Raw genomic sequence first — 10,037 nt, 5'->3', positions numbered from 1 at the left:
CTTATCAGTGCGAGGGGACATGTACCAACCGTGTGTTACACGATCATACATAGTAATAACATTTAATTTTTTGTATATATTGTGCTTGTATCTTCACTCTCCCCTCGCACTGATAAGGACCTGAAATAACATGTCTGTTTTTCTCACCGTTAACTGTTAACCGGTGCGTTGGTCATTTGAACATGAAATTGCCTGTTATGTTTTTTATGCCCCCTTTTTTTTTGGGGGGGGAGAACATAACATGCAATTTCATGTTCAACCGACCACCGCACCAGTTAACAGTTAACAGTGAGAAAAACAGACATGTTATTTTAGGCCCCTATCTGTACGAGGCGAGAGCGAAGATGCAAGCATAATACAAAAAAAGGAAATGTCATTACTATGTACGATCGTGTGACACAAGGTTGATACATGAGAAGGTATGTTTTAAGGGCATCATACGCTACTGGGGTGTCTCCTTGATCCCAAAGCCAGTCGGATAATTCCAGGAAGGTGTCCTGGGGTATCGCCGCGAGAACATAATCTGCTTTGGTGGATGAGCGAGTCACGCCCTTGATGCGGAACTGGACTTCTGCGTGCTGAAACCAAGCAAACGCCTCTCAGGAGGCAAACGATAAAAATTTCAAGGGAGCGGCGCCAGCTTACATGGAGTTCGCCATAGTACCAACAATGGAGGGACTGATGGCGGGGGTGGAAGGCGGGAGGAGCGAGTCGACTTGCGGGGTTACTAATGTAACGAGCCGAGAGACGGTTGTGACTTAAAGGCAGGATGAAAACAACTGAGTAACTTTATTACAGAACATTCGTTTATATATACATAAAATCCAGGCAAAAAGGGCTTAAAAAAATAACAGACAATTTCATGTTCAACCGACCAACGCCCCGGTTAACAATTAATGATGAGAAAAACAGACATGTTATTTGAGGTCCTTACCATTGCAAGGGGAGAGTGAAGATACAAGCATAATATATAAAAGAATTAAATGTACATACTATATACGATCGTGTGACACACGGTTGGTACAACACCTATCACCCTCGACATGCCAGGAGTAAAATAAACTACAGGCAACACATACAACAAAAGTCAACTTTCTAGTGGGGTCTCTGAAGTTTGCATATAAATCTTATATATGACCTACCTAGGGTATTCCAAATACCTAGGGAATATGTCGCCTTGCTTTTGATATAAATAACAGTATACACATTCGCAAGAAAATACCAGTTATGGCAGGAGGGTGCATCTTGCTGATAGAAAGTCGTGAAAAAGTAAATTCTTGTGTGAGAAGGAAGAAGGAATAGGGTAAGGCACATATATATATATATATGTATATATTTATATATATATATATATATATATATATATATATATATATATATATATATATATATATATATATATATATATATATATATATATATATATATATATGTGTGTGTGTGTGTGTGTATACCAAAATATATATATATATATATATATATATATATATATATATATATATATATATATATATATATATATATATATATATATATATATATATAGATAGATAGATAGATAGATAGATAGATAGATAGATATATGTATATATATATATATATATATATATATATATATACATATATATATATATATATGGATAAAAGTCAACACAATATCGGGTTAAAAAAAAATCTATCGCATACAAGGACTGAACCCTATCCCCTTCAAATGAAAGGCCAGGTCGCACCCAATCATGCCACCAGAGGCTCAAAAGAAGTCAGGACCTAACTGTTACCTCCAATTCAGGATTTACCTGGCGAGATATCAGTCTATTACCAGCGTGTTTTTCCCAACTTCCTAGCCCACTAGGGGACACAATTGATAGCTTTTAATTCAAATTACCCATAATGAGTCAATATGGATAAAAGTGAACACAATATAATGATAAAACAGAAATAAATTTCTACCTCATATTGAGATCGAACCTTAGCTCATTCAAAAGAAAGGCAAGGTCGCTTCCTACCATGCCACCAAAAGCTCAAAAGAATTCGAAATGTAAGTGGTAACTGCAATTCAGGAATTACCTAGCGAGACATCAGTCTCTTACCAGCGAGTTTCCCCAACTTCCCAGCCCACCAGGGGACACAATTGGTAGTTTTTAATTCAAAATCCCTCCATTGAATCATTATGGATGAAAGTCAACACAATAACGTGCTCAAATAGAAATAAATTTCTATCTCATAGTAGGATCAAACCCTAGCCCCTTTAAATGAGAGTGAAGGTCGCTTCCAACCATGCCGCCAGAGGCTCAAAAGAGGTCAAAACCTAACTGCTAACTGCAACTACAATTGCAGTTAGCATTATTATTATAATTTTAAGCTAAGCTACAGCCTTGATTGAAAAAGCAGAATGCCTATTGCCCAAAGGAGCCAACAGGGAAAATAACTTAGTTAGGAACGTAAAAAAAGTGAATAGCAAATATACAATATGAGTTATAAATAAAAGATGTAAAATACTTCGAAATCAACAAGAATGTCAAAATAGACCAGTAATATTTGAACTATCAACCAAGGACCAGGCCTTTCATATTCATCTGTTTCTAGAAATTTCCTTAATTTCACATGTTTTTCAAGGTCTGCTTTTGTGAATTCGGGAATTATTGCATTCTTGTTCCTCTAGTGTGATATACAAAACGACAAATTTAGAAGTGTATCAGACTTTATAAATTTGTCTATTGCATTATTGAATAAAAATAGGTTAGGTGAACAGGATTATTTTCAATGGAACAATCATTATCATGATTATTAGTAGTAAGTGTTTGGGTGTATCATTATACAGTAGTTAAGTTCACTTATCATTAGATAGTTTCGAAAATAACACTAGAAAGTATTTACCCTCTTTGGATCTTAAGCCATGTATGACTATATCATTTGAAAGGAAGGTTTTTTCATTTAAGGGTAGTTTTTATTATGATTCATTACGATTTTATGCTCTAATTTTCCACAAATTGAAATAAGTCAATATAAAAACAAGGAAGTGTGTTGCAATTGAATTATCAAAATAAAGCCTTCGTTTTGGGTTTTCTTACTTAGATAATACCAATATGTAGGTCTTCAGTGTATCCACGAGTATTATCATATCCGTAGACCGTACATAATGTTCCTGTTTATCATTTATTATATCATTGTTAGACATTTCTACTTACAGAGAGTACTATATTTACAAATAAATTCAATCAGAACATTTTATCTCCAAAGGAATGTTATTGATCAGATCCATTTGAGCATCTCTCTCTCTCTCTCTCTCTCTCTCTCTCTCTCTCTCTCTCTCTCTCTCTCTCTCTCTCTCTCTCTCTCTCTCTATAAGTAATGCAATGGCACTGTTCCAATATCATGATAGCAATCAGAATCCCAGATGTTTCATTTGATGGCTTAGGAGCAAGGTAACAGGAATATCGTAGCATCATTCGATATCAATATTGGCGAGTATTGTCATTTGGTCATATTAGTAGTCGATTAGTACTATTATGTTATTGATTTGAATGTTATAAAATATGCAGTAAACTTCCAAATATCTTCCAAATAGCTTCTAATTAGATGTTCCAGTATTTCTTTTTTTTTTTTTTTTCATTAATAATGTTTACTATTAGTATTCAGAAAACGGGTTGTTAGAGTTGCAATGATATTTTTGGCATTGAAAATATCCTTAACCACTATATAATAATAATAATAATAATAATAATAATAATAATAATAATAATAATAATAATAATAATAATAATAATAATCATCATCATCATCATCTCCTCCTACGCCGCTGGATACAAAGGGCCTAAGTTAGATTTCGTCAGCCGTTTCTATGTTGAGCTTTTGATTCAATACATCGCCAATCATTATCTCTTATTTTCAGCGTCATAGTCCTCAGCCATGTAGGCTTTGGTCTTCTAACTCTTCTGGTACCTTGTGGAGTAGAGCTGAACGTTTGGTGAACTAATCTCTCTTGGGGAGTTCAAAGAACATGCCTGAACCCCTCATCATGATCTCATCCACATATTGCGCTCTAGTAATCACTCTTATAGATTCAATTTTAATCCTGTCCTGCCATTTAACTCCTAATACCCTTCTTAGTGTTTTGTTCAGATATCTACCAAATCTATTTGAGATTGTTTCATTATCATACCATGACTCATGTCCATACAGTAACGCCGATGTGATTTCTCTAATTTCAGACGATTTGGTTTCAAGATTCTGCTCAACCTAGCCATAGTCTGATTTGCTTTTATCAATCTTTCGCCAAACTTTAGTTCTAAAAACCATATATTAGAGATCATAGTTCCTAAATGCTTATATGATTCTACCACATTAGTCATTTCTCCATCCAATGATATCTCATATTTCATTGCATACTCCGTCCTCATCATCTCTGTCTTTCTTCTATCTATCTTCAGCCCAACTTCACGTGATATTTAATGGATTCTCGTAAACAAGCATTGCAAATCCTCTGGTGTTCTGCTAACAAGGACAGCATCATCAGCACACTGTAGATCTGCAAAATTCTTATCGCCAATTGAGTCCAATACTTCTCCACTCTCTCTGACTGTTTTACGCATTAAAAAATCCATGAGGAGGATGAACAACATAGGTGACAACACAATCCTTTGAGTACTCTGCCGGCTTTTCACTGGAAATTCATTTGACAAGACTCCATTTAACATTGATCAAGTCAATGTTAAATTGACTCCACAAAATTGGCCAGTGCACACTATCAAAGGCTTTCTCGTAGTCTACAAATATCATCGAAGGGGTATTTGTTTATTCTATGCATTGCTTTACAACGTTTCTCAAAATGAAAATTTGGTCGGTGCAACTTCTACCTTTTCTAAATCCTGCTTGTTATGCCTCTGTAATTTTTGCAATCAGCTGGGTTTCTTTTTTTTTTTTTCTTTTTTTTTTTTTTTTTTTTTTTTGCTATTTTCACCAACACTCCTAACTCCCATTCATCAGGTTTTGCCTCTTTATGCCACATTCTACAAAATAATCTTGTAAGTAGCCTGGGAGTAACTTCATTTTATACTAGCATCATCATGGCAATTATTCCATAGTATCCCGAGGCTTTCCACCTCTAGTTTTTTTTTAGGATCGCATTGACTCCAAGCACACATAATTAATTCTTGGTAACATTAAGGTCTTCATCAGCTTCAGGTATATAATTCAAATTATTCCCTTCATGTCTCCTATTCATAACCTCAGTAAAGTGTTCCATCCAACGTCGTCTTTCTTCATCTTCTGTTGTTATTACAAAGCCATCTCTCTTTTTGGTTGGTGTATGTTTTTTCTTTTTTGCCCCAGTCACAATTTCATTAATAATTCTTTGAACAATTCTTACACCATAGCCACTTACTGAATTTATAGCTTTGTCAGCCTCATCTGCTTTACTATTTAAATACTCTCTCCAGTTATTCCTGGCTTTCCTTTTGACCTCACTATTAATACTGGAGTACTTAGTATGCTCTACTTTGCAATTTTCATTACTTCCTTGAAAACTTTCAACCATCAATTTCTGTATTTATCTTCTTTTTATAGTATCCCAAGTATCATTAGATATCCATGGTTTTCTCCTTGTAAATGCGTGTCCCAAGATCTCACTACCAACTGACTGATATATGTTCCTAATATCACAACATTCTTCATTTCTTGTATTTTCTTAAAATCTCTAAGACGGCCATTCAATTCCTACATTGAATTTCAAATATTTCTCTGTGGTCTTGTACTAAAAGCTAAGTTGCATCCATCCTAGGTATTCTATCCATCTATCTCTTGGGTGTTTTGCAGTTCTAATTTCAGTGTGGCATTATGGAGCTAGTGGTCACTATCAATATCTGCACCTATATACCTCAGAGTAACCTTTCTCTCTTTAGTAATGGTAATGTGATCTATCTGATTTATGTATTTTCCATATTTTGAAGTCCATGTATACGTGTGGATGTTCTTGTATTGGAAAAAAAAAAAAAAAATTGTACCTCCTATGACAAAATTGTTTGCTGAACAGACACTTATGAAATGTTCTCCATTTTTATTTGTAACTTTGCCAAGACCCTCGACACCCATCACATTCTCTGTCCCTTGATTATTTCTTCCAACTTTTGCATTTAAGTCATCAATCACAATTTTCATATTTCTCTCTGGGATCTCATACATTAAACTCTAAAGTTCTTTATAGTATTCATCTTTCCTTTCTTCAAGGGAATCATTGTTGGGGCATAGAAAACTATAACACTCATATTGCACTGCTTTGATTTGAACTTTGTTAGTAATAATGTTTCTACTTACAGTTCTCCAATTTGTTAATGCCTCCTCTGCTCTTGGTGTCATCATTATTCCTTCCCTTCTCTTTCACCCCATCTGATCTTCATGTGTGTGTGTGTATATATATATATATATATATATATATATATATATATATATATATATATATATATATATATATATATATATATATATATATATATATATATATGTGTATATATATATATATATATATATATATATATATATATATATATATATATATATATATATTTACACACACACATACATATATATATATATATATATATATATATATATATATATATATATATATATATATATATATATATATATATATATATATATATATATATATATATATATATATGTATATATATATATATATATATATATATATATATATATACATATATATACATAAGTATATATCTATTTATATACATATATATATATATATATATATATATATATATATATATATATATATATATATATATATATATATATATATATATATTTATATATATACATATATATATATATATATATATATATATATATATATATATATATATATATATATATATAAATCGATTTCTACTTCATACTCGGGATCGAACGCTGGCCTCTTCTAATGAAAGGCCAGGTCGAAACCAACCATGCCAAGAGAGGCCATAGAAGAAATTTATTTCTATTTGAACATAATGTTGTGTTGATATTTATCCATATTAACTCATTAGGGGTAATTTGAATGAATTACTATCAATTGTGTCACGTGGTGGGCCGGGAAGTCGGGTAAAAATCGCTGGTAAGAGACTGAAGTCTCGCCAGGTAAATCCTGAACAGCTGATCAGCCGTTAGGTTCCGATTGCTTTTATGGCCCCTCATGGCATGGTTGGTTTCGACCTGGCCTTTCTTTAGAAGGGGCCAGCGTTCGATCCCAAGTTTGAGGTAGAAATTTATTTCTATTTGAACACAATATTGTGTTGATATTTATCCATATTATATATATATATATACATACATAAATGTATATATATATATATATACATATATAAATGTATATATATATATATATATATATATATATATATATATATATATATATATATATATATATATATATATATATATATATATATATATATATATATATATATATATATATATATATATATATATATATATATATATATATATGTATATATATATATATATATATATATATATATATATATATGTATATATATATATATATATATATATATATATATATATATATATATATATATATATATATATATATATATATATATATATATATATATATATATATATATATATATGTATATACATATTTATATATATATATGTATATATATATATATATATATATATATATATATATATATATATATATATATATATGCGTGTGTTTATATATATATATATATATATATATATATATATATATATATATATATATATATATATATATATATATATATATATATATATATATATATATATATATACATGTTTATATATCTATAATGGCACCTCCCTTGGCCACCCCAACCTCACCACTGTGTCTCTAGAGACAGCAGCAGGGGTCGATGGTATTGTAAGCGAGGTCCTTACCTCGTGACGTCCATATCTGGATACAGCGTATCAGCTCGGAGTCCTAGCGGTTAGGATGGATCAACCGTATATGTCGACCAGAGCGCTTATCGACACAGATGCCAGTGTTTAGCTTCTAAAACAAGGAAGCTCCTCGAACCCACCACAGTCAGCGACACTGTGACGAGCCATTAGAAGGTTGTGACTCAAAGGCAGGGTGAAAACAACTGAGTAACTTTATTATAGAACATTCGTTTATATATACATCAACTCCAGGCAAAAAGGGCATAAAAAACAAAACAGGCAATTTCATGTTCAACCGACTACTGCACCGGTTAACAGTTAACAGTGAGAAAAACACACATGTTATTTCAGATCCTTATCAGTGCGAGGGGACATGTACCAACCGTGTGTTACACGATCATACATAGTAATAACATTTAATTTTTTGTATATATTGTGCTTGTATCTTCACTCTCCCCTCGCACTGATAAGGACCTGAAATAACATGTCTGTTTTTCTCACCGTTAACTGTTAACCGGTGCGTTGGTCATTTGAACATGAAATTGCCTGTTATGTTTTTTATGCCCCCTTTTTTTTGGGGGGGGAGAACATAACAGGCAATTTCATGTTCAACCGACCACTGCACCAGTTAACAGTTAACAGTGAGAAAAACAGACATGTTATTTTAGGCCCCTATCTGTACGAGGCGAGAGCGAAGATGCAAGCATAATACAAAAAAAGGAAATGTCATTACTATGTACGATCGTGTGACACAAGGTTGATACATGAGAAGGTATGTTTTAAGGGCATCATACGCTACTGGGGTGTCTCCTTGATCCCAAAGCCAGTCGGATAATTCCAGGAAGGTGTCCTGGGGTATCGCCGCGAGAACATAATCTGCTTTGGTGGATGAGCGAGTCACGCCCTTGATGCGGAACTGGACTTCTGCGTGCTGAAACCAAGCAAACGCCTCTCAGGAGGCAAACGATAAAAATTTCAAGGGAGCGGCGCCAGCTTACATGGAGTTCGCCATAGTACCAACAATGGAGGGACTGATGGGGGGGGTGGAAGGCGGGAGGAGCGAGTCGACTTGCGGGGTTACTAATGTAACGAGCCGAGAGACGGTTGTGACTTAAAGGCAGGATGAAAACAACTGAGTAACTTTATTACAGAACATTCGTTTATATATACATAAAATCCAGGCAAAAAGGGCTTAAAAAAATAACAGACAATTTCATGTTCAACCGACCAACGCCCCGGTTAACAATTAATGATGAGAAAAACAGACATGTTATTTGAGGTCCTTACCATTGCAAGGGGAGAGTGAAGATACAAGCATAATATATAAAAGAATTAAATGTACATACTATATACGATCGTGTGACACACGGTTGGTACAACACCTATCACCCTCGACATGCCAGGAGTAAAATAAACTACAGGCAACACATACAACAAAAGTCAACATTCTAGTGGGGTCTCTGAAGTTTGCATATAAATCTTATATATGACCTACCTAGGGTATTCCAAATACCTAGGGAATATGTCGCCTTGCTTTTGATATAAATAACAGTATACACATTCGCAAGAAAATACCAGTTATGGCAGGAGGGTGCATCTTGCTGATAGAAAGTCGTGAAAAAGTAAATTCTTGTGTGAGAAGGAAGAAGGAATAGGGTAAGGCACATATATATATATATATATATATATATTTATATATATATATATATATATATATATATATATATATATATATATATATATATATATATATATATATATATATATGTGTGTGTGTGTGTGTGTGTATACCAAAATATATATATATATATATATATATATATATATATATATATATATATATATATATATATATATATATATATATATATATATATATATATATATATATATATATATATATATATATATATATATAGATAGATAGATAGATAGATAGATAGATAGATAGATATATGTATATATATATATATATATATATACATATATATATATATATATATATGGATAAAAGTCAACACAATATCGGGTTAAAAAAAAATCTATCGCATACAAGGACTGAACCCTATCCCCTTCAAATG

The sequence above is a fragment of the Palaemon carinicauda genome, unplaced genomic scaffold (genome assembly GCF_036898095.1).
Source record: "Palaemon carinicauda isolate YSFRI2023 unplaced genomic scaffold, ASM3689809v2 scaffold233, whole genome shotgun sequence".
NCBI classification, from domain to species: Eukaryota; Metazoa; Arthropoda; class Malacostraca; order Decapoda; family Palaemonidae; genus Palaemon; species Palaemon carinicauda.
Note: the sequence above shows the minus strand (reverse complement) of the source record.